Source organism: Pongo abelii, chromosome 9 (genome assembly GCF_028885655.2).
Source record: "Pongo abelii isolate AG06213 chromosome 9, NHGRI_mPonAbe1-v2.0_pri, whole genome shotgun sequence".
NCBI classification, from domain to species: domain Eukaryota; kingdom Metazoa; phylum Chordata; class Mammalia; order Primates; family Hominidae; genus Pongo; species Pongo abelii.
Genome location: NC_071994.2, coordinates 42,050,137 through 42,077,938, shown reverse-complemented (window position 1 = coordinate 42,077,938; position 27,802 = coordinate 42,050,137).

The window sequence follows — 27,802 nt, the reverse complement described above, 5'->3', positions numbered from 1 at the left end:
TAAATGCCTCCTGAAGCACAGATCAAAATTTGCTTCTGCAGGTTAGCTGCTTTTGAGCTTAGAGTTTTCGATATGAACTTATTTTTTTAATGTATATGTTTATAACTTTCTCAGCTCAAGTGCTTATAAGTTTTGCAAATTTAAACTTTTTACAGAGGAATAATATGGGAATGACTGTGAAAGGATATGAGGCTGATTTGAAATGCTGTACTTTAGAATTTTGCTCTCACTTTGCCATCTGAGAACATGTCCCACATCAAAATCAACAGTACTCAAGATCAATCCATTTTTTGGATACACTTACCTCATTTCCTGTCATAATTTCTTATCCTCACAGTCTATCCTTCCTGTTAAGAAATTTCTTCAAATTACAGAAAATGTAGTGCAGAATACACTTTGACTTATACTATTCTGACCTAGTCCAAGCAGTCTTAACCAGTTAAAAGAAAGTGTAAAAGACTTTTTTAAGGGTAAAATTCATTTATTCATTTATTTAATCAATACTTATTGAGCACCTTCTTTATGCCGGCCTTCAAAGAAATAGATAAATATATGAATTCTCATGAGGTTTCTTGAGCAGTACTTTTCAAACTTTACTGTGCAAATTAATAAACTAGGGATCTTGTTAAAATGCAGATATTGATTCCGTAGATATGGGTGGTTTTGTGATTTTGATTTTCTTTTTTTATTATACTTTAAGTTCTAGGGCACATGTGCACAAAGTGCATGTTTGTTACATATGTATACATGTGCCATGTTGGTGTGCTGTACCCATTAACTGATCATTTAACATTAGGTATATCTCCTAATGCTATCCCTCCCCCTTCCCCCCACCCCATGATAGGCCCTGGTGTGTCATGTTCCCCACCCTTTGTCCATGTGTTCTCATTGTTCAGTTCCCACCTATGAGTGAGAACATGTGGTGTTTGGTTTTCTGTTCTTGGCAATAGATAGCTCAGAATGATGGTTTACAGCTTCATCTATGTCCCTACAAAGGACATGAACTCATCATTTTTTATGGCTGCATAGTATTACATGGTGTATATGTGCCACATTTTCTTAATCCAGTCTATCATTGTTGGACATTTGGCTTGGTTCCAAGTCTTTGCTATTATGAATAGTGCCACAATAAACATACTTGTGCATGTGTCTTTATAGCAGCATGATTTATAATCCTCTGGGTATATGCCCAGTAATAGGATGGCTAGGTCAAATGGTATTTCTAGTTCTAGATCCTTGAGGAATTGCCACACTGTCTTCCACAATGGTTGAACTAGTTTACAGTCCCACCAACAGTGTAAAAGCGTCCCTATTTCTCCACATCTTCTCCATCACCCGTTGTTTCCTGACTTTTTAATGATCGCCATTCTAACTGGTGTGAGATGGTATCTCATTGTGCTTTTGATTTGCATTTCTCTGATGGCCAGTGATGATGAGCATTTTTTCATGTGTCTGTTGGCTGCATAAATGTCTTCTTTTGAGAAGTGTCTGTTCATATCTTTTGCCCACTTTTTGATGGGTTTGTTTGATTTTTTCTTGTAAATTTGTTTGAGTTCATTGTAGATTCTGGATATTAGCCCTTTGTCAGATGGGTAGATTCCAAAAATGTTCTCCCATTCTGTAGGTTTCCTGTTCACTCTGATGGTAGTTTCTTTTGCTATGCAGAAGCTCTTTAGTTTAATTAGATGCCATTTGACAATTTGGGCTTTTGTTGCCATTGCTTTTGGTATTTTAGTCATGAAATCCTTGCCCATGCCTATGTCCTGAATGGTATTGCCTAGGTTTTCTTCTAGGGTTTTTATGGTTTTAGTTCTAACAGTTAAGTCTTTAATCCATCTTGAATTAATTTGTGTATAAGGTGTAAGGAAGGGATCCAGTTTCAGCTTTCTACATATGACTAGCCAATTTTCCCAGCACCATTTATTAAATAGGGAATCCTTTCCCTATTTCTTGTTTTTGTCAGGTTTGTCAAAAATCAGTTGGGTGTGATATTATTTCCAAGGGCTCTATTATGTTCCATTGGTCTATATCTCTGTTTTGGTACCAGTATCATTCTGTTTTTATTACTGTAGCCTTGTAGTATAGTTTGAAGTCAGGTAGTGTGATGCCTCCAACTTTGTTCTTTTGGCTTAGGATTATCTTGGCAATGCAGGCTTTTTTGATTCCATATGAACTTTGAAGTAGTTTTTTCCAATTCTGTGAATAAACTCATTGGTAGCTTGATGAGGATGGCATTGAATCTATAAATTACCTTGGGCAGTATGGCCATTTTCACAATATTATACTTCCTATCCATGAGCATAGAATGTTCTTCCATTTGTTTGTGTCCTCTTTTATTTTGTTGAGCAGTGGTTTGTAATTCTCCTCAAAGAGGTCCTTCACATCCCTTGTAAGTTGGATTCCTAGGTATTTTATTCTCTTTGAAGCTAATCTGAATTGTTTTCTTACTTTAGTCCAACCCCATAAGATTAATCTGCTGAACATAACTATTTTTGAAGACCATGTATTCCTCAAAAAGTACTAGTTTTTCTACATTGTCTTTATTAAAAAGCCCTAACATACTGAAGTAACATTTTGAACATTTTACAAGCAACACAGCCTACTTTTCTAAATGTATCATCTATCAATTCTATTCAAGTAGTTAAAGTTTCAGCAACACCAAACCTCTTCATTGATACAAACTGTATTTCTAATACCCATAACTCTCCTGTTATTCCCTTCCACAGTGTTATTCTCACTGGTATTTCCACCTCCAAAAACCCAACTTTATCCTTCAAATGCTACATTCTTCACTGAAGCCATCTCATTCTGCCCAAAACAAAACTAATTTACCCCTTCTCTGTTTACCCCCAAATGCTTTGTTTCTCTGTTACTAAATAATTACTGTCTCTTGAGACCAAGCATATTGTAAGTCAAAGGAAACTGATATATATTACAGGAAATAGATAAGCTCTGGCATATAAAAAGTATTTTTTATTGTTTGTTGATTTTTTTTTTTAATATTCAGCTGAAGTCCCTTGATTATTCCATTCAAGGATATGCTAAATGCAGGACTACGGCAGCATATTGTGTGACTCGAAAAATCTCCAAGGTATTCTCAAACTTACATTTTCATCATCCCAACTAGAACTCTTTCTTTTTTTTAATTTTTATCGATACATAACTTTGGCGATATTTATGGGGGTACGTGTGATATTTTGATACATGCATACAATGTATAATGATCAAATCAGGGTAATTTGGATATTTTTCATCTCAAATATTTATCATTTCTTTTTGTTGGGAATATTTCAGATTTTCTCATCTACATTTTTAAAGATATGTAATAAATTCTTTGTACTTATAGTTTCCTTACTATGCTATCCAAAATTCAAAATTATTTTTTCCATTTGACTATATTTTTGTACTCACTAACCAACCTTTCTTTGTCCCTTTCAGCCTCTAGTAACCATCATTTTACTTACTACCTCCATGAGTTACACTTTTTTTAACTCCCACATGTAAGTGAGAGGATGGCATACTTGTCTTTCTGTGCTTGGCTTATTTTACTTAACATGATGTTCTCCAGTTACATCCATGTTTCAGCAAGTGACAGAATTTTATTCTTTTTATGGCTGAATAATATTCTATATATATAAAATATGTAGATATATATAGATATAGATATATAGATATATAGAGAGATATAGATGTCTATATTTATATAGACATCTATATCTCTATATCTCTCTATATAATATATATATATCTGTATGTGTATATATGTATGTATACTTTTAAAACATTTATTGATCTGCTGATGGACACTTAGGTTGATTCTATACTTTAGCTATTGTAAGTAGTGCTGCAATAAACATGGAAGTGCAGATACCTCTTAGATATATTATTTTTCTTTTTTTTGAAATATATACCCAGGAGTGAGATTGCCAGATTACATGATAGTTTTACTTTTAGGTTTTTTTTTTTTTGAGAAACTACCATATTGTTTTTCAAGATAGCTGTACTAATTTACATTCCTACCGACAGTGTACTAGCATTCACCTTTCTCTGAATTCTTCACAGCTTCTGTTATTTTCTGTCTTTTTGATAATAGCCATTTAACCTGGGATGAGATGATATTTCATTGTAATTTTGACTTGGATTTTCCTGATAATTAGTGATTTTGAGCACTTTTGTATACCTGTCAGCCATTAATACTTCTTCTTTTAAGAAATATCCATTCAGATCACTTGTAATTTTCAAATCAGATTACTGTGCTTTTTTTTTTTTTTTTTGGCTATTGAGTTGTTTCAGTTCCTTATAAATCCTGGTTATTAATCCTTTGTCAGATGAATATTTTTCTCCCATTCAGTAGGTTGTCTCTTTATGTTGTTGATTTCTTCCTTTGCTGTGTAGATGCGTTTTAGCTTGATATAATTCCATTTTCTATTTTTGCTTTTGTTGTCTATGCTTTTGAGGTCTTATTCAAAAAACCTTTTTGAGATTAACGTTCTGAAGCATTTTTCCAATGTTTTCTTCTAGTAGTTTATAGTTTCAGGTCTTACATGTACATTATTTCTGGGTGGCGTGGGCTATGTGGATTCAAACTGTCTCAAGACTTCATTTTTAGAAGTCATATTGCATTTTTAACAGGGACTAGATTTCTGCTGAAAATTATTATTAGCAACATTTCAGGGAACTGCAGAGCAACAAGATATCAAAGTAGTCAATTAGAATAATAAACCAAATCAAACGTCACAATTAAACCTTTATTAGTTTACAGTAACTGTATAAGCAAGATGCAAAAAGAGGCCTCGGCTCTACAGTTTTCCACATTTCTCATGGAACGACAGCTGGTAAGGTCAGGTAAAGAGGAACACATGGAGGAAATGATGGACCCAAAATAATCTGTACGTCAAGAATGCCCTGGGCTCTTTCCTGGGAGGATCTGGTCCCAGGCAGTATATTTAGCATTGGTCAGGGTCTTGCAGGTGAGACACTTTTTCCTGTTTCAGCATTTTCTAATGGCAATGGCAATCCACGTTTGTAGGCCCAGTCTAAGATGATGTCTGAATCTCTAGGAGAATTCATCCTGTGAGTCTAAGAATTAATTAGTTGCACATATGCTTGATCTGGAATGGAAGACAATTCAGTCTTCACATTTAGCTGACAAGAGTGTTCTGTTCTTCAATTTTGTTCTCCTTCTGGTAAGTATTCACATGCGTAACCAAAAGCTTATCAGAAGCAGAGCCATTTTTTTATCTAAGTGCCTAATCTCCATCAGGACAGGGAGGACTTGGTTTATAAGCCAGTCCAAGGCTTGCCATTGGAAGAACTAAACAACCAGACCATTAGCCATAGTCCATAAGTCAATGAAAATGTAATATGGCTCACTGCTGGATGGCCTGGGTAGTCATTCCTACCATATGAAGCTCTGCCTATTATGTTGAACATCTTTACTGTGCTCTGTAAGGGACAGCTCTATCTGAGGTTGGATTACTTTGAGTAGACAGTAGCGCTAGACACCATTAGTCAGATTGCTTCATGGTACTCTACATACCCTACCAAAATTACCCTAAATTAAAGCAATTTCCTCAGGACACGTGGGCAAAGGCAAGCAGAACTGCACATATGCAAAGCATCCAATGCAGTCATTTATTCAGTATTGGGGGCCATAACAATGGGGGTTTGTAGGCACCCAGTTGAATTAATTCATATCTGGTCTCAGTAAGAGTCCAGGTTGTGGTAGCTTCAGATGTAACACTGGAGAGTAGTATCTGTTTTCACCTCTTCCTGGTGCCAGGGGATGGTGGGATCGCAGTCAACCATGTACTGGCATCCAACAAGCCCAAGAAATGCAATTCTTTCCTATCTCCTCCTTGAACCCTGACTTTGACATAGGGACTTTGGTATTGCCTGCAGACAAAGGAACATTGGCCTACTCTTATTACTTTTTTTAGTCTTATTAATTTTTAAGAGCTGAAAAGTCTGGGTAAAAGTCGACAGAGTTCTCTGATTCATCTCCAAACTCATTTGGAATGGTGTAGGGAATAGCACTGAGACAGCCATAGAGACCATCATCCCAACGACTCTAGAGTGACTGTCCCTTGGGATATGTAAGTTAGAAGTGTGTGTGTGTGCACGTGCATGCATGTGTGTAAAGGGCATGATGGGGAACAGAGAGAAAATGAAGGCAGGTGTGTAAATCACAAGAAAAGGATTATAAGAAGCCTGTGGTAGCATGAATAAACACTGGCTTTCTTACACAGAAGTAGGCATGCACAAAAAAAAATAGGCTCAGTATGTATAGCAGAGATATTAAGCTACCATAAGGACATTGTTAAGCTGTGATGCCAACATTAGTGTTGTGAGCTTTACATACTAATACATTTAAAGTTTAATAAACATTTGATATGTGAAAACAGGCATAAAATAAATGAAAATGGGCACTGAACTTTGGGAGATATCACAGAATTAGCCGGAAGCTTTTGAATACTATGTAGAGATGAGTAGAAGTATCTACTGCTTCTGATGAAACTTTCTCTGTTTTTTTTTTTTTTACAGTTTGCAAATTTATCATAGTCTTTTGAAATATATTGAAACTTTTCCAAATTATTCTTCATTATAGAGCTGGACACTTTTATCAATCAAAATCTGTATCCTTGTCTGGAGCCATCCTCTGACACTTTCTTGAGACAAATAATATAGTCACAGTTAAAGTGAGAGAGAGCTCTACCACTCTCCTCCAGTGATTTCTCTTTAAAAACTTCTCTGAAGACTTAATTTATTGTAGCTCCATGTCCATTGGTGCTTAGTCAACTTTGCTGTGATATTTACTATTTCAGTAATGATGACTCAGTGAATGCACAAATGAATGGGATTTACATTTTATATGGCTATAAAACTTTTCATTTTTATTACTGCCTATATAAGATGTAATCAATCCTTTGTCAAACCATCCATTTGAATTTGAGGTCACTACATTTAGAGGTTAATTTTTCCAGTACGCCTCAGCATCAAAGGGAAGTTAACTTACTGATAATTTTGCCCCTTTTTTTTAGCCTTTTGAAGACAACACATGCTCTAATCTGTTCATGTTATTGTTTCCCAAACTGGTTTGCATGTCCAGCTATGAAGGATGATATCCCAGTGATATATGATATTGCAGATATGAGCTATGCTTAATGCTAATAAAAATGGAGATATAAATGCTTTTACTCTATCAGGATAGTAAGACTGCCACAAAGGCTTCACTTATTTCGTTGCTTTTGATAAATGAAGTCCAGGAAAATGTTTTGGAACCATAAACAATGTATATTGACAAGCTGAGTCAAGGATGGTGGCAAATTTCATTATTTTCAAGCATTCATTTTGACCATTAATCATTTATTTTCTTTTGCAGTTACCTAAAGTATTCAGCACTTACCCTAAATGTTGGCAAGATTCTAAACTCTGAGCACAGGGGCAAATGTTTGAAAAGAACGTGAAAATAAAACAACAATACGGTGATAATGTTGTCCTGACCATGCTTTTTTGATCTTGGGAAGACAGTAGCTCTCAATAAATATTTGAAACATTGGAGTTGGAAACCAGAGAAAATATCTTATTATTTTGTTTAAATTTGGAAATGAGATCTCTCTATGTTGCTCAGACTAACCTCAAACTCCTGAGCTCAAGGGATTCACCTTCCTGAGCCTCCCATATAGCTGGGATTGCAAGTGCACACCGCCATATCCAGAATGACATCTTAAATATTTGAAGACAGTATTTCTCAAAATCTGTAGATGAAAAAAAAATCTAAAACACAGTTTCCTAGAATGTAGTTTTATGAGCCCCACTTGAGCACGTTTAAACTAGATTTTCTTGGAAATTGCAGTCAGGGAGGTCTACACTTTTTATTGAGATCGTCAGGAGAGTTTCCAACCTCCAAATTGAGAAACACTGTCCACATTAAGTTATACTGGGAGAATCACCCAAGTCAGATACCTTGAGAGGAAAGTTAATAGCTGTGGATCTGCTCTGATTGAGGCGAGTTTGGAAGTCAGAGTATGATCTGCTCAGCTGCCTCCTCAGTTCATGGTGCCCTTACTTAGCCCTTAAGGATCCTTAGGCCACACTTGATAAAGCACTACTCACCTCCCTCAATTATTCTATATTTAGGTACAATTGCCATAAGTCCGAAACTGCTTTAGGCAAAGGAGGTAAAAAAGTGATCAAGACTAAAATCATCCTTGTGTGTTTTTGTTTTTTGTTTTTCTGTTTGTTTGTTTGTTTATCTAACTAGTGTGTCAGATGGTGACTCATGTTAGGGCTAAGAACAAATCAGGAAGAGAAATTGGGAATTTTGGAATTGGAAGAGTGCACTGCAAATAGGCTAGACTTTGTAGAGTTTACCTTAAAAATGCTTTGATTTTTCTCAGCTAGTTAGAGAGAAAGGTCATCAGCTGAGAATGATGGATGGGGGTTGTTCCTGGGAGTTTGGGAAAAGAGAAGAAATTAGAAATAGTCACCTAGGAGAATAGGAGAGAAAGCAGAAATGGCACTTACTGCAAGGTCACTGGGCAACATAAAACCACATTTGAGGTTAGTGATCATAGATTTAAAGTGCAGCTCATCGGCATTGTTTTCCAGACGTGTTCAGCTGCAGTATTGCGATCTCCAAATATAGAAAAAATTTGATTTTGCGAGTATTGTCATCTGGCCAGGGGATTGAAAAAAATAATAATTTAGAATGAAATGTAAGAAACTGATTATAATCAATGTTTGTGGGGGTTTTAGCTGGAGATAGTGTATAACAGGGATGTATACTGTACAAGTAAGTAGAGGCTTCTCATTTATCTGAAGTTTGTAAGCACAGATGTTCCTGAAATACATCTTTTACTCATTTTTGTAGGAGAAAAGTAACAGTTTTATTTCTTTAAAATGTGGAATGTCATATCTGCTTTGTTCCCCCCAACACTCTGCATACATCTCTATCAATACAGTCACAGCATCGTTTTAGTTAATTATCTCTGTGCCTGTCTCCCCAACCCCAATAACCTGCTGAGATCATAAAAGGGAAGGCAATTGCCTTCTTCCTCAGGCACAGAGCCTAGTACATAATAAAGGCTCAAACATAAGATATTTTGATTTTACTTGCTTTGAACAATGTCACCATCTTGTAAACCTTAAAATATTGTCATTATATTTTTTGAAATTGCACATTATGCTTAATAATGTGATTACTTGTTGACCTTTACCTATGAACTAGTTGAAATTAATAGATGAAAAACAGGAACTTACCTGGAAATGCTAATTTTGCATATCTCTTCTTTAATATCTGTCCACATAAGTAATATTTTGGTTATCTTTTCAGGTTGCTTTTTCAAAATTTTGGTGTCAAGGGAAATAAATATTGAAATTTTCATAAATTAAGAAGAGAATATTTACTATAGGCAATGATTATATATCATGAGAATTAAGGAAGAGAATATAAAATATAGTTAACTTTTTTTTTCCAATTGGAAAGCCATCAGAATTCAAGCTAGTTTCTTAACCTTATATAAACAGGGAGTTCTTTCCTTTCTGCTTCTCACTGATATTATTTTTCATAGTACTTTCTCAGCATATTAAGTGTTTTTGGTTTTGTTTTTACATATTTTTACGGTCTATGGCTCAGATAGGTTGTCCTTTTTATTTTTGGCTTCATTGTTCTAAATAACCCAACTACATCATCCAGATTCCTGTTTATCAACAGGCTCCATGTTTCGATTGACTCCTCATTTAGTGAGTTTTCCACACCTAAATGAATGAGCTGGGAAGTGAGTCAAGACCTGTGGGTCGATGTTATCAAAAGAAATTATGACTTCTTTTGAGAAACGATTATTCAGATCTTTTGCCCACTGTTTGATCTGGGGGCTGGGGGGAGGTGAGGATGGTTAATGGGTACAAAAACTAGAAAATAATGCATAAGACCTACTATTTGATAGTGCAATAGGGTAACAATAGTCAATAATAACTTGATTGCACATTTTAAAATAACTTAAAGAGTGTAATGGGATTGTTTGTAACTTGAAGGAGAAATGTGAAAACACATTATGTACTCCATAAATATATGCACCTTCCATGTACCCACAAAAATTAAAAATAATAATGAAAAAAGAAATTATGATTAAGAGAGGCATTGAGTGACATCTGTTAATCACGCTTTCAAATGATCATGTATCATTGGCTGACAAGTATCACTCCACAGCTACCTCTGAATTTATTTGTTGCACCTCTGAATTACTGCAACAAATAAAATGCAAGATGTTTCTACAAAAAGTTCTGGAGACTTATAATTAAACTTGGAGCATCACAAAGCATTTATCATAAATGCACTATTTCATTTACTAAATCTACTGTATATCAGCCACTCTGCTAGGTACCTTTCACATATTTTATTTTTATTTACAGTAGGATTTGTTCAATTCAAGTCTTTGTTTACAGCATTTAATGGGCTTAGGTGGGGCTAAGAGCAGTGGACATGAAATAAATAATGGATATAATAGCTGGCCTCAATAAATGTAGTTTTGATAATTCAATCGAATGTTATAATATTGATTCCTGAAAAGATAAGATGATAGAGCAATAGAAGACAAATACTAAATTCAGTTCTACACCCTTTTATTGACCTGTGATTAATATGAGTCTCCACCAATGGAGTTCCTAATCATGGTTATACTTGTGCTGAAGAGGTGAAAGATGTGGGAAGGATGTTCTAGATGGAGAAATTGAGCAGAGACAAAAGCATGGAGGTGGGGATGAATGTTATACAGCAGAATAACACGAGGATGAAGACATCATTGTGATCAAACTATTTTCATATTATCTTCTCAGTTCTTTATAGAAAGTTTCAGATGGAAGTTACAATAGCAAAAGTGCAAATAAACCGGGGAGAATATGACAGCAATCTGTTTCACCATCTGTATTTCTTTTGTAACTAAAATCAAATGTAAAACAATTGCTTTTGTAAATCTCAAACCTGAAGAAATAACATGTAAATGAGTTTCTGTATTATGTGGACACTGATGATGAAGGGTAAAAAATACATGGATTTATTAATTTCTGTGATTAAATTATCATCAGGAACATTGCATTGAATTTACTATTGGTGTTTTATTTCAAATAGTGTAATATTGAATAATGAGTTTAATCTCACATTTCTTCCAATGTGGGTGCAAATGTGATCAACTTAATGGCAAAATTCAAATAATTGTTGAATTTGTAAAAAATATCAATATGCTAATTGCTCCAATTTTGACATTCATTAGGCACATCAATTTTTGGAATAGTAGTTTTTGTAATTTTGCATAACGATTCTATTTGTCAGAAATAAATACAGTACTGGAAAATTATGCATCCTTTGCATCTATTTTAGTCTTTTATCTGAAACCTTTTTTATAGACCCAAGAGAAGCTTGCTTTCTTTGTAATTTTAAATATATGTTGCTTATGATGGGTCTGAGATCATCTGTAGATAGATCATTTGACTGCCAGAAACAAATACTTGAAAAACACAGGCTAGGATTTTGCTTTAGTCTTTTATGAGTAGCCTTTCTCCTAAACCAAAGAGAAGCAGGTTTTCTTTATAATTTTAAATATATATTGCAGAGGATGAATCTGAGATCATTTATACATACTTTTTGTTTGTGTTCTGAAGCATAGAAGAGATAGCTGTTCTTTGAAGCCTGAGCATTATTACTGAAAAAAATTCTGAATATTAACCAGAATTTCTTACTCCTGACTCCATCTTCACGGGAAATTAAGGTGATAAGAAATATGAGTAAGAGATGGCATTGGAAAGAAGAGTATAACAACAGGGGTTTATGTGCAAATTTGCCTACTTTTTCAAAAAAGAAAATGTAAGAGATAGAAGAAAAAATAATTATCAAAATGTATTTCCACTTATAAAGTTGTTTCGTATTAGAAAACAGAGTCTGGAAGTCCCATCCTATTTACTAAAATAATTTTCAATAAGCACCTTCAGAATTGATTGAACTAATAAGTGAGTATTTCTAGAATGAAAACATGGCCCATAAATATCATTTTAAATATGACTGCTACTGCTGTCTATCTACGGTTAGAAAAAAAAATTATTTTAAGCCATATATATCACAATACGAAATATACTTTGAGAAAATAGTCTGTGTTTCAGATACTACAGTATTTTACTAAAAATGTGTTTGTATGTTGAAGGTGGTTTTTTGTTGTTGTTTTGTTTTGTTATTTCAAAGCACTACTTATGCGCAGGTCATGACCCTAGGGTAAGGATTTCGTAGAAAGCCTGTCTGTCATTTTCAGTTTAAATTATCTGAATACAAAAATGAAGTATTAACTGTTTTAGAAGCTAGTACTATAAAATATCTAGTCCTGAGTGTAAACTCAGAGAAAAGGGATCATTGGGGAATGATGCACCTCATTGTGTAAGAGGTAATCTGGGCATTTGTAACCAGTCTATGGCTCTGTAATGCCAGTGAATTGTAATCAGTGTATTGACTTTCACTGGAACTAGTCAAGTAATTATTTAAAAAAATGGAAATATTTATGGTATTATGAGGCTCAAAAGAGTTAAAAAAAATCTGTTTAATCTGTTTTTATAACATACTATATTCTCCATGAGCATATTATATATATAAAGCCTGTCAAAATATAGTACTAAAAAAGAATTTATTTTGTTAAAATAAATGACGCTAGTATCAAACTATGCACTTTCTTAACTTGCAATATTTACATAAATTCACATAAAAAGCAAAGAACAATAAAACCTCTGCCAAAGTATTGCTTGCATAATTGTGCGCCCAACCCCCTCCCCCCCCCACACACAAAGGTATCTCAGAAAGATGCCTTTATGTTTGAGATGCCATAGTTTTATATTAGGACCATAGTGACATAGGGTGCTGAAGAAACATTTTCAGAATTGGCAGTAAGCCATTTACAGGCCTTGGGTTTTTTCAGTTTGCTGAGTGTGAGGCAATCTCAGATCCCAATATTTCTGACCACACTCAACTTCCTGATAAGTACTCTACTTTCTCCACTGCCGGCCATGGGTAAGCAGTGCAGGACAGCACAGCGAGTGCTCTCTATACCCTGACAGCTCCAGATATGTCAAGAAAACAACACACCAATATTGAAAAGACATCTGCACTTACATGCATATTGCAGCACTATATGACAATACCTAAAATATGGAATAAAACTAAATGCCCATTAAGAGATGAATGAATAAAAAAAATGTGGTATATATGCACAAAAGAATATTATTAAGCCATAAAAAAGAATGAAATTTGGTCATTCTCAGCAATATGGATGGAAATGGAAGTCATTATCAGACATTACATTTATACTAATCTGATTAACAAACAACTATTGAGCACTTGCTCTGAATCAAGTCCTATACTAATCTTTTGGAGTAGGTAAATGAATAAGACATATTTCTAATTTCATGGAGCAATCTGAGTTTGGATAAATTAACATATAAATAAACCATAACAAAGTGATTAAAGTAAAACAAGAAACAAGAACATATGTCTCAGGAAGGATGGAGTAATTATTTGAACCTGGAATGGAAGAGTACTTTTAGGAAGGTATAGTGGAAGAGGTTTTATATTATCTGAGATTTGGAGGAATAATAGCAGTTTTCCTGGCAGACAGAGAGGAAAAGGACATTTCTGGGTAAGGAATCATATTTGCAAATGTACATAATATAATCCACTAACAGCTGCTCTGCTAATTGAAGAAAGAGAGAGACAATCATCTCTTTCTCTCTCTCTCTCTCAATTGTGTGTGTATATATATATAATTGAGAATGGTATCTATAGATATAATTAAGAATGATATCTATAGCTATTACTGAGATATATCAAGACAGGATAATATAGGGAATAGAGCAGTGTCTCAAAAAAAGAAAAAACAGTGAATTCTGTTTGGGTTTAAAGAAATAACAAAATCTGGAAATGAGTTGTATGAATCACAGTCATGGCAGAAAACAAATTACACACCCAAATTAGGCAATTCACAGAGAGTTGGTATTAAAAAAAAAAAAAAAAAAAAAAAAAAAAACACTATTTTCAAAGGTGTGTGAAGGAGAAAGGAAAACCACAAGGGCTATTCACTACATCAGGGCCAGTATCAGCATGAGGTAGATACCATTACAGCTCCTGTGGGTAAAGGAGGAAGCAGTTATCTGCCTGGACATTTAGATCTGTGAGTAGAAGGATTGCAGTCTTTGAGCACAGAAATACAGCTTCCTAAGGAGATCCAACAGGGGAGGAGGCTATGGGAATAAATAAACTGGCCTTGTTATTTTCACTTAGTTCTAGCTACTGTCACTTCTCTCCATGGGTCAAAGCAAACAGAACCAGAAGCCTGCAAGTGATTATTGTCATCCACCCTAGGCACCAAGCAGAACAGAAAAGACTAGAAGGTTTATCTGAAAAGATAAGTAGAAGACATCCAGTCCAGGGCTCAACTTCTGCCTTTAGGATTTATTGCATACATTGAAGTTGAAAATTGCCCAATCATCTGCTTTTTTTCTAGAAATATATTAACAATAAATTCATAAAATACTAGAGGTAGTATATGCATATATTTTCATATGCCATAAAAATATCAGAAGACACGTACATTTGTTTATTCATTTATCACAGAGGCAAAACAAACTAATTGAAACTCTTGCAGGGTTTCATGGACCCAGCTTTGGAATCAACTCATTCTATTCTTATCACTCAGTTATTAGGCCCCTTTCAAATTGCAAGGTACCAGATTTTCTGTAAACAGACCATTTCCTACTACTTAGATAAACAGTAATCATTACTGGCATAGTTCTAAGTTTTACAGGAGTATGAAACATAAAATGTCAAGAAAATATTGTGAAATTTCTTTAGTCATAATCTCATCTAAATTGTGAATATTATATTTTGTATGCTATAGACACAGCAGTATCAAAAACTTGTGTTCAAATGTTATCAGTTACTTAGTGCCATAAGTACCTCAGTGGCTTATGATAGGAGAAAGCAAAGCAATCATTTGTCAGAAGTTATATGACCTAGAAAGCCTTTGCTATGAAAATACAATTTCACAAGATGACTATGGGCACAAATATTAGAAACCTCTTTTGTGAACATGAGTTTTGATAGAAAGAATTCACCCAAGAAAATAATTTGTTCATTTTCTTGAATCTGTGTTTTGATAATTGTCATGAATTATTCTGTGTTATGTACTAAAGTTGATTTGAACAAAATCTACAAACAAGGAAATATATGGGGCCCATAGTGTAAGCAATTTTTGAAGAGCTCATTTTTCTTTGTATTGTTGCTAAAATAATAATCATTATTAAAAATAAATATATTCAAATAATATATTTATTTTTAATATTTAAATAGGCTGTTTTTAAGTTTTTAAGTATACAGGTATTGAACCAGAGGCCATGCTGTAGAGAGAATTTAGGAGAGAGAAGCTCAGGTTTCTAGATGTAAGAAGGCTAAATTGCTTAGAATTATCATAGAATCACTAAATTCCCAAAGTTTTCTTGTTCTCTAGTAATATGATATGTATAAAACGTCTTGAATTACTAGATTTTTTATCATAGACTAACTCAGTAATAAACCTTATAATTCCAGAACTAAGAAGAAACAACAACTACTACCATTGCACTTTAATTTTTATTAATTAGTAAATTTCCAGTATCCATAGATGTTTGCTCCAATTAGCAAGTGATATCGGGGGAAACCAGCCCCCGATATGTCACGTGCGTCTTTTTCTATTTTCCCTAAGTGTCGGCTGGTCTGAGAAATAAAAGGAAAGAGTACAAAAGAGAGAAATTTTAAAGTTGGATATCCAGGGGAGACATCACATGTCGGTAGGTTCCGTGATGCCCCTCAAGCCGCAAAACCAGCGAGTTTTTATTGGTGATTTTCAAAAGGGGAGGGAGTGTATGAATAGGGTGTGGGTCACAGAGAGCACATGCTTCACAAGGTAATAAACTATCACAAGGCAAATGGAGGCAGAGTGAGATCACAGACCGGGGTGAAATTAAAATTGCTAATGAAGTTTGGGGTATGCATTGTCATTGATAACATTTTATCAGGAGACACAGTTTGAGAGCAGACAACCGGTCTGACCAAAATTTATTAGGCGGGAATTTCCTCGTCCTAATAAGCCTGGGAGCGCTATGGGAGACCCAGGCTTATTTCTTCCCTTATCTACAACTGTAAAAGACAGAGGTTCCCAAAGCGGCCGTTTCAGAGGCCTCCTCCTGGGAACCCATTCTCTTTCTCAGGGATGTTCCTTGCTGAGAAAAAGAATTCAGCGATATTTCTCCTATTTGCTTTTGAAAGAAGAGAAATATGGCTCTGTTCCACCCAGCTCACAGGCGGCCAGACTTTAAGGTTATCTCCCTTGTTCCCTGAACATCGCTGTTATCCTGTTCTTTTTTCAAGGTGCCCAGATTTCATATTGGTTAAACAATTTGTGCAGTTAACACAATCATCACAGTGTCCTGAGGTGACATTCATCCTCAGCTTACTAAAATGACGGGATTAAGAGATTAAAGACAGGCATAGGAAATCACAAGAGTATTGATTGGGGAAGTGGTAAGTGTCCATGAAATCTTCACAATTTATGTTCAGAGATTGCAGTAAAGACAGGCGTGAGAAATTATAAAAGTATTAATTTGGGGAACTAACAAATATCCATGAAATCTTCACAATTTATGTTCTTCTGCCATGGCTTCAGCTGGTACCTCTGTTTGGGGTCCCTGACTTCCCCCAACAAAATATATAACTTAAGTGGGAACATATGAAAGCAGAATCAACAGCTTGCTTCCGTACTTTACTATGTGATCACTCATATGAGCCTTAAAGCAATTTAAGGAGGTAGGGAAGTAATTCAGGTGTGATTATCCCCCTTTTTCTGATATGGAAAAGCTGGTCATAGAGCAGGCTAAAGGAAATCCTACTCCTAAGACTTATTATTATTTTGATTTTTACATTGTATTCGTATTATTCCCATTAAATTATACTACTTCTGTGGAAAGAATTTTAAAAGTTGGTGAGGTCATTCTGACACAATGACAAAAGTCATTTTATATAAATGCAAAATACCTAATATAATTAAAATATATCTATTAAATCCTTATTTTGTACCACACACTGTTTTAAAAGCTTTATATTTTTTATCATATCTAATACTTACAACAACTCTATAAAGTTGATCTTATCACTACATTTATTCACTGATTTGCAAATATTTCAATAGTTAAAGCACTTTGGAATGATTACATGTATTCTAAATGATTTATCCACAATAATAAGGAATAAGGAAATAAGGTTATTTAAATTCCTTTACATCTTTAAGATAATTATACATTATAAATCATAGAAATGTACAGTGTTAAAATTATTTTAATTACCTTAAGGAATCATAGGATTTGTCTGTGTACTGCTTTAAATTATAAAATGTGTAAATACAAAGGCATTTTTAGTTTTTAATAAAGAAATTACTACTTTGCAAGCAGTATCTTTATAGATTTTAAAATAAGCAATATGTGGGCTTTTTTAATCCTTATGATTGTGTCACATTGATAATTAGGTATTTTAACTTTCATGTATACTCCTGAAAGAGACTGAGTCATGCAAGGTACATTAAATTATAATATTAAAAAAAAGATTGGCGATAATAGATTCATTTGTGACTTGTTTCTTTTTCAAATTTAGGATTATCAAGAAAACAATCCACATAGGAGATGGTTATAGAACTAGTAACATAAGCAAGGATTTAGATTTCTGGATACTTACTTGTACAACAGAAACATCATTTAAAAATTAACTTTTGTTGAACACCTCCCAGTATGGAACTTTAGAATTAATCAGTGTTAAAGAGAAAGGAGATTTGGGATTTGAAGGCACTTTAGTCTGCTATATCATATTCTCAAACTGTGTTCATATACTAGAAGTTCAAAACTTATGAATACAACCAATTATCATTGCTTTCAATATTGCCTCTTCAGACAAGACCTTCATTTATAGCCTGGAATACTGAAATAGACTCCTAAAAATGTTCCTGCTTCACCATTTGATCTTCTTTAGTAAATATTTTAAACTTCACCCAGATGCATAAAATTTAAATTAAATTATGTTCAAAATCATCCAAAGACTCCACTTCACAATGAATGATTTCACATCTGTCCCTTGATTTCATTCTGTATCACTCCTTTTCTGAATAGTCACACAAACCTTTCTGAAATTCAAATTAGGCAGAGTCCAGTCTTCTTTCTGAGCAATTTATATGACTGGAATATATTGTTTCCTTGAATAGTCACATGGGTTGTTTGCAATTTTATGTATATCTCTTCAAACATCACTTTTATGGAGGCATTTATCCGGAATAAGCCAGAAATATGGGCGAATAGAATTTTGGGACAACCTCTCTAGCACTTTTTCTTTCTGAGATTACTTCCTTTTTCCAGCAACTATAAACGCTGTGACTCAATACCCTTCCTACGGTTCTGTAATGCCAGTGAGTCGTAGTCAGTATGTTTACTTTCACTGGAATAAGTCAAGTAATTATTAAAAAATGGAAATATTTATGGTATTATGAGGCTCAAAAGAGTAGGAAAATCTGTTTATAAAATGTACTGTGTTCTCCATGAGCATATTCTATAAGTAAAATATAGTACTAAAAATAATTCATGTTGTCAAAATAAATAATGCTAGTATCAAACTATGTACTTTCTTAACTTGTAACACTTGTAGAAATTCACATAAATATTGCTTGTATAATTGTATTCCCCCACCCATACACACTCAGAAAGATGCCTTTATGTTTGAGGTGCCATAGTTTTATTCTAAGACCACAGTGACTTAGGATTTTGAAGAAAATTCATTTTCGGGATAAGCAGTAAGCCATTTACTGGCCTTGGAATTTGTCAGTTTGGAGAGTATGAGAGAATCTCAGATCCAAGGATTTCTGTACGCATTCAGCTTCCTGATAAGTACCCTCCTCTCTCCACTGCCGGCCATAGGTACTTACAGGGATTAAAAGAATAGATTGCTTCTTCTCAACACTGAGCTTTAAACTTTATAAATATCAACTTTTCTTTTTTTTTCAGCTCTATTTTAGTTTGGGGGGGTACATGTGCAGTTTTTTACATGGGTAAATTGCGTGTCACTGAGATTTGGTGTACAAATGATCCTGTTAACCCATGTAGTGAGCACAGTACCTCATAGGTAGTTTTTCAACTCTTGCCTCGTCTCCACCTTCTTCACTTCTAGTAGTCCCTGATCTCTATTGTTCTCATCTTTATGTCCATGTATACTCAATGTGTAGCTCCCACTTACTAGTGAGAACATGCAGTATTTGTTTTTCCGTTCCTGCATTAATTTGCTTAGGACAATGACCTCCAGCTGCATCCACGTTTCTGCAAAGGATATGATTTTTTTTATGGTTACATTGTATTCCATGGTGTATATATACCACATATTCTTTATCCAGTCCACTGTTGATGGACATCCAGGTTGATTCCATGTCTTTGCTTTTGTAGATAGTACAGCAATGAACCTATGAGTGCATGTGTGTTTTTGGTAGAACAATTTATTTTCCTTTGGGTATACACCCAGTAGTAGGATTGCTGGGTTGAATTGTAGTTTACCAGTTTATAATTATCTTTGCAAAAATCTAGAAAATAATTTGTAGTTATCACACATGTTTCATTCAGACTTTGTAATAATGTACTTTTTCTGACAATAACCAAAAAAAAAAAAAACCCACAAATTTCAAGGCAAAACTATCTCTACGTTCATGAAGAATAACCTGCAGTTCACTGTGAGAAAGAAGATTCATTTATAAAAGGTGTCTGTGGCCTCTTTCTCCTCCTTCCTCTCCTCCTTATCCTCCTTTTTGTGTAATACAGAAGTGAGCTGGTAAGCTAGGTCTCCTCCAGCCTACGTTTAAAGTACACTTTACATGAAGGCGCACCTCCTTCATTTAAAATCTCATCATTTCTACTCAGATTGGTATTTTTATATGTATGTTTCTATGTTAATAGTCCATTATCTGAATGTCCAATTTAATAATATGTTTTCCATTGAGATTTTTGTTTTTAAGATTGAGGAACCAAAAACTAGTTCAAAGAAGAAATGAAAATTTCCCATGTTCCTAATCTCAGAATTAACTGTCTTAAACACTTCAATTTTCTTGCTCCCAACTTTATTTGAATCATCCTTTGAAAAAATACAATAGAAATACATGAATAAAATAGCTTTCTTTAAAAATAATGGCTTATTACAAACAAAGCTAAACATATCTTTTGACTATTACTGGCTCAATATTGTTTCTTTATTCAGTACTTGTCAGAGGCAAATCCAATCCCTTTAGATAGAATAAAGTGCTAATCAACTTGCATCACTTAAAAGCAGTTTTTTGCATTGTGAAGAAGTAGAGAGTAGAGACGTTTTCTTGTTCTCGTTTGTAGCTTTCAAACCCAGCAAGGCACTGGGCCTTAGCTAGATCTTCATACTTTTAATTGTACCAAAGTAGACAAAATGAGGTAATGAGTTCTGAAGTATAAGGAATGAAATTATCAAGAGTTTCCAAATTGGTATTTATTAACTTATATTTTATGAAATATTTTTAGATAAAATAATATGCAGTGGGAATTTAAAAGGTGAAAAAAAGTTCTTAGTTTTCCTCTGATGTTTAAAAAATTTAGTTGCTTTCCTGAAACTAAAAATACTTGCCTTCCTGAAGTAAAACATTTGTTCCAGAGGTAAGATTAAGTTTTAACATTAGAAAAATATTATATTAGACAAAATGAGATTTTAGCAATTTTTTAAGTACATAAACAAGTTTTGAAGCAATTATCTGTCCTTGCAGGAAGAAGGAATAATCAGTGAATTATATATTTCTGAAAAAAATTGGCAGTTTATAGTTCAGAAATAATTTTTCAAACCCTTGATTAAATGATGCAATTTTGTTTGTTGTTTTCAGTTTTATAAAGCTTAAAATCTTTCAGTTTCATTAAATTACAGGTAAACCCAATGTATTGATAGGCAATCAATATATGCTTAATTTATACTTAGAAATCAATCTGCATAATTTGCAAGCAACCATGTTTCTAGGATTATTTTGGGTTGGCATTGGGAAAAAACTTCAGAAAATAGCAATTATTAATAATGCTATTGTAATTTAATTCCATGAAGAAGATTGATATCAGCATAGGAAAAGTAAAAGGAGATACTATTAGTTATTTTGTGTTCATAGCTCTTCAGAATTAACTAATCTATGCTCATATATCAACTATATAAAGATTGAAGAAAAGAAATCAGTTAGTTTCAAACAAAGCAGGGTAACAGAAATTTTATTTGGCATATACACATATGTTCATATGGAAGTAGTGGTTGAAATACTTTTGGGTAGACCAAAACCATCTCACCAACAGCAAAGCTGCCCTGCAGATTTGCAGCTGACCAGAAATCTAGGTCTTAACCTCAATTAAATCAAGGAAATGTAAAGTTTCCTTGAAGATTTATATGGCTATATTCCTTCTTGGATCTTCAGCACATTAAATGACAAAAGCAGTCTTACTGAAATTGCCTGTGGTATCGTTTTGATTGAAAGTTCTTCAGCATTTCAATGTGTGTTACAGCCTTGCCAATTACAACCTAATTGGATATGGATTAATCTAGAAGAAAAAGCCCAAGCAGAAACATCTCATCCAGATAAGAGAACTTTGATGAAATGTGTCCCAAGGATAGAATTGCTTGGTGTCTGTTAAATGACAGTATTAATAGAAAAGCAGAAATTTATTAAATTGGATGAGATAAATTAATAGTGGTGTCGATCGTATTTTGCTATACAACAAGTGAACATAAAATTTTCAGAGGCTTACAATACACATTTACTTTTACCTCGTGGATCTTTGGATTAGTTGACATGTGATTGAGACAGACTATGGTTCTCTTTCAGGCTGTGAGTTGAATTCAGATTTTCTCAATATATCTTATGCTCTTGACCAGGCCAAAAGCAGCTAAGCCATGTTCTTCTCATGGCAGATTGGGACACCAAAGCTAAGCACATTTCCAGCCCCTGTTCCTGTCAGTTCCTCTAACATTCTCTTGGCCGTAGCATGTTACATGACCAAAGCCAACATCAATGAATTGGGGAAGTAAAACTCTACTCACAAAGGAAGGGCAAATAAGTGAATATTTGTTGAACAATAATACATGTCATCATATTTATTAAGCAAATGAACTCAAAATAGTAAAATAGCTTTCTTCAATGTCAAATTATACAAAAACCTAAACCTACACTAGCTTCACTGCTCCTCTTGGGACTATTGCTGCATAGAAAGAATATTTAAGTGTAGGGTGAGAAAGGGAAAAGAAGGTGTTAATGAATCAGTAAAGAGAAATTGCTTCTGACTTCACAAAAATGAATTTATGACAAGTATAAGTTAATTGTGTTTATAATTACTGATTCTGTTCAATTACTATGAATATTATTATTGATGCTACTGTGGAGAAAACCACTAGATGTAGATAAATATTCAGTATTTTCTCTAAGAATAATAAAAGCTGAAATTAATGCATGGGAACACAGCATACCAGAATAAAGACTACATTTCCCAACACCCCTTGCTGATAGGTTTGGTCAAGTATCAAGTTCTTGCCAATGAAGTGTAAGCAGTAAAGATTAGAGGAATTTCACAGAAACTTTCTGAAAATTTAGCAGACACATGCAAGGCAGAACATCCATAAATGAGAGCCCAAAGCAGGATGAAATGATTGGATTCATTGCAAAGGTTATATTCTAAATAAAACACAGGAATGAAATCTGTTTTTTATTGTTGTTCTTCTTGTTTTGTTTTGTTTTAAACTTGATATTGGTTACTTGAGAAACTAATGCCATCCTGATTTTACAAACAGCAAAACACACACAAAATGATATGGTATAGGCTGGGTGCGGTGGCTCACACCTGCAATCCCAACACTTTGGGAAGCCAAGGGGGGCGGATCACTTGAGGTCAAGAGTTGACACCTTCTCCCAAAGGCTTTATAATCTAACCAGGAAACACTGTCCATAGTTGTAACTAAAAATCATGAGATACAAACTCAACCTAGTTCTACAAGATTAGAAGATTTAATCAATTTAAGCTGAAATCATTGTTTAGGGCTTTATTGCAGATTTGCAGAGATGAAAGGAATTAAAAGCACTCACAATTAACAGTAATATAAATATGTAACCAACTCTGAAATAGTTAAACAGTGCTAGATCAGCTTAGAGGAGTGTAAGATTTAGTTTCTAAGCAATCATTTAAGACCAATTTATCTTATATTATTTGTTACACACCTTAGTATAGATATATCTGCAATATGTCAATAATAATATTACACAGAAAAATTCATGGGAAAGCAAGCAGTAAACTGTTAGTCTAAAATTTATAAGTCACCAAAAGGCATATTTTATTTAGAATATGAAATTCCAGCCATGTTTAAATAGTTAACACCACTGTCAAAAGTTTTATTAAAAAATACCAAAGATATGTGCTCTTGAATTTTAACATCATTCTTTGAATTTGTATAATTCATCAATCATAGGAATGTTTATTTATATAGCTCATTAATGTTCAACAAAAAGCCTAGCTCTTAGTAAGGTCTTGAAAGAAATCAACAATCATACACTACCCAAACATATTCAAAAACAAAGCAAGAAAAGAGCAGGATAAAGACATTACTGAAAGGAAGTGTACAATGTATATTAAAAACTTGATTTTTTTTCCTAGATTGTATTTCCAGGGAAGTGAGGTTAGATTCCATATGTGAAACATGGCATGGATTTTATATTTTAATAAACACATATACATGCATATATATACATCCATTATATATACATATAAGGATTCATATACACAAACAAATTCATTTAATTCTGAAAGGAGGGCTTTGAGATCATTGTTCCCATTCTGTAAATTAGAAAGTCTAAACATAGGTTAAACTGTGGCATTACTTGCCCGGGATAGAAGCAGGATATAACTTTGGCAGCTTGACTCCATCCAGTGACCTAGCACGTACCTAATATAGTACAATTTATAATGTCGAGGCATAGTAAAATGTCTCTTAATCCCTGTAACAATAAAACATTGCTCCTATATAAAATAATGATTGTAAGACTAAAAGTAAACAAAGCATGTTATTTGCGGAGCAGCTCTAGTATAGAGGGAATATAAACTTTAGATATAGAATAAGACAATCTATATTTAAAATCTAATTTTACGACTTATTAACATTGTGGCATCAGGGTGATTTACTGAAGAGCAAAACCTAGCATTTTGTGAGAGTTTGCCACTTGTGAAATTCCAGTTTAAGATTTGTATCTGTCATATTATGTAATCCTCATTAAAAAAAATCTGAGGTTGATAATATTGTTATTTTCTTTTCATCCATGGGAAAACTGAGAGTTAGAGAAAAAAAGAACTTTCAAGGTCACCCTAGGGAGTGGCAGGGGCAAGATTTAGATCTTACTCCAGAGACGCAGCTTTTAGCTACTCTGACAGAGTTTCTCATCTTGGCCTGTGGACCTCATTTCTCTTATATGTTAAATGAGGATCAGAATCTCCAAATTTATGATTATTACGAAGATCAATGGACAGACTTAATATACTGCATTCTAAATACATAATGTGGCATGAGAGATCTTGCAAGTTAAAAGCTCTGCAAAGGAACCTATATTCTTGCCTGCCGCCAGTTCTGCATAATTGCTTATTCCTTGAATTGGAAACAGAAATGAAGTGCTCATTATCCAAGAGTGTAGAGAAAGGCCCTGGGATGGCAGGGCTACTTTTTACAAGACATTGTTGCAGGACTTCCCTGGCCTTTCTCTGGATTTACTGGAAATCAAGTTGAGGACTAGCCAAATTGTTGAGAAATTAACCAACTGAAAAAGCACATTCTTCTCTATTTCTAGTTATGTCTGTATTTACAGAGCTGCACTTTAGTCGAAGAAACATTGTGCATGAGAGCAACTAGGCTCCAGGTAATTTGTAGTACTTGCTCAAAGTAACACAGAATACTAACACATTGTTAGAACACCCTGACTAAGGCATCAACAGCCTGAGTTTCACAAGATAATCAACTTTGGGTATATTAAAATATAATAATATATGTGTATGTATACATTTATATGCATATACTACTGCATATATATTAAAAAGATATACGTATAGAAACAAGACTATTAGATTTCAAGTAATATGAAAGTATTAGAAACATCCATCAGGTTCTGTACTTACTCAGGAACTTCTTACAACCTCCAAGGGGACGATATGGGAATTGTCAGAGCTTATGGGTTAACAGCATGGGCTTTGGAATTCCAGAAAGTGGAGAAATGATTCTCAGCTTGGGCATTTATCAATTACTTAACCTTCTAATCTTTATAGTTCCTGTAGCAAATCGATGTAAGCAATGTCTGTTTTGTAGAGTTGTTGGAGAAGAAGTTGTGGTATAAAAATTGACATATGTGAATAACATGTGCCAGTTATTTAATTTTGTACTTGATTTTGGTGAATGCACAATAAATAGTATATTTTATTATTAGAAGTTTTTTATTTAGGAATATCAATTCTTTTAAAAGTAAAATAATAGCAGAATTACATTAACGTATTTGAATTAATAAGAATTAATAAAAGAAATAGTAATGCATTGTTGAATAATGGGTACTTTTTGTAATTGCACTTATGATCTGATGTTTTTAATCTAATTTATGTGATAAGATATGTCTAACACCAATTCTGAGGTCATAGGCTAATTAATAGTAAGAATAACTTATCAGTCATTTGAAGCAAAATTAGTAAGTCACAGTCACATCTGCATTTTAAAATTATTAGACATAGTCAATAGAAAGTCTTCAATTTCATCTTGGCTCAAATTTTCAATTAGAAGAAATATACATAATTAAAATGTTACTCGATTTTTTTAACCCAGGTAAACATTCTGATTATCCTTTAGGAGAGAGCAGATTAAACGGTTAAGAATATTCATAGTCCTTTCTCTAAACCTTGAGTTTTATAAAGTTGCCACATGTAAGTATCAAATGAAATCAAAATGTGTTGTCACTATTTTTGTCATATATTTAAAAGGTCAACTTACTGGCCAGTAATGTTAGTTCTGCTGAGGCACTGTATTATAGAGGTTAAGTGCACTGGCTCTAGAGACTTACCTCTCTAATGAGGATGATAAAAATAATTACAACTACCTCTTAGAGTTTATATTCTAGCATACAGTAAACACTCAAAAATGATAGCTGCTGTAAACTTTAAAGTCATCTTTAACCCTTTTAATTCTTTCACACCCCATCATGATTCCATTAGCACATTTATCAACTACAGTTTCAAAATATATCACATCATTGAATCCATCTCATCACACCCATTGCTAACACTGTATCTAATTTATGTTTCTCTCTCACCTTGACTACTAACTAATTGGACAGCTAATTACTCTTCCTGCTGCTGCTCTTAGCTCTAAAGTCTATTTCCACACAGTAATTATAATATTAGTTCAATATGTGAATCAAATTATCTGATTTCAATACTAAACTTCCTTCTAGACAACCTATTTAAAAAAATCTAAAATGTTTACGTGCAGTGGTTCTATATGACCTTCCCCTTGCCCAATCTTTTCCAGGTTCATTGACCCTCAAAACTGTCCAGCACAGTCTGTTTCCATAGACTCTTCCTGGAGGCTTCTTTGCCTAAACATATATAATGCTCATCTCCTCACTACCTTTTAGTGCTTTCTCTTTATTTATTTTGCTTTTATTTAAAGTGTTCATCATTACTCATGCTTCACTATGTATTTTTCTGCTGTCTATCTTTGCCTCCAGGATAAACACTCCATGGAGCCAGCAAGTTAGCTTTGATAATCAATGTCCTACCTATGCCTAGAGATGTGCCTGGCAAATTGCCTATTATATACAAGCATCGAATGAATGAGTGGTATGAGCTAGACACTATGTTAGGTGACTTAAATATATTATCTCACTTAATCTTCAAAATAGTCCTAAAATGTGGTCTCATTCTTGTCAATATAACGTCTTACAAAATTGAGCCAACAAAAGGAAATTAATTTCTGGGAGGCAAGTAACGTCTTACTGTGACTCAGAATATAAACCCAAATTTTAATGACTCCAGAGTGTCCACTATTTTCATTTTGCTGTGCTTCTTTTCTAATCTTTCTAAATATCTAGAAGTCAAGAAAATCCGTGACAAGCCATTATTTTACATCCTAACACCTGGGTCAGTGTAAGATCTCCATTAGGCACTATTTACAGTTTTGCAAGGAGTTCATCATCCAGCCATTAATATCAAATGACAGTACTGTTTGGTTTTCTTAATATGGCGTCTATCTTATTCACTCCACTGAAATACACGATGCAAATACTTCTTTTAAAAACTTTTGTGCAAATTTTGAGTCTGAGAACTTCAGTATTCGTATTTTTCCATAACCTTACGAAATTTGAGGCTGACTCAGTACTCTAGGGCTTTTCTTCAGATAAAACTGAGAGTTTGCTCTGAAAATATCCTCTTGGAATATGGCCACCATTGCCTTTGCCCCACTGAGTATAGAGATACTTCTACTTCAGTTTTTGTCATTATATTCCATAAAGTCTTTTCATTCCAAACAAAATCAGGACACAGAATTGTGACTTTCTTATTAACAGCTGATTGCTTCACAGTAGACTTATTTTCAGAAACATCCAAGTATGTAATCCTCTATTATTGAATGAGCACTTTTACTTTAAGATAATATTTA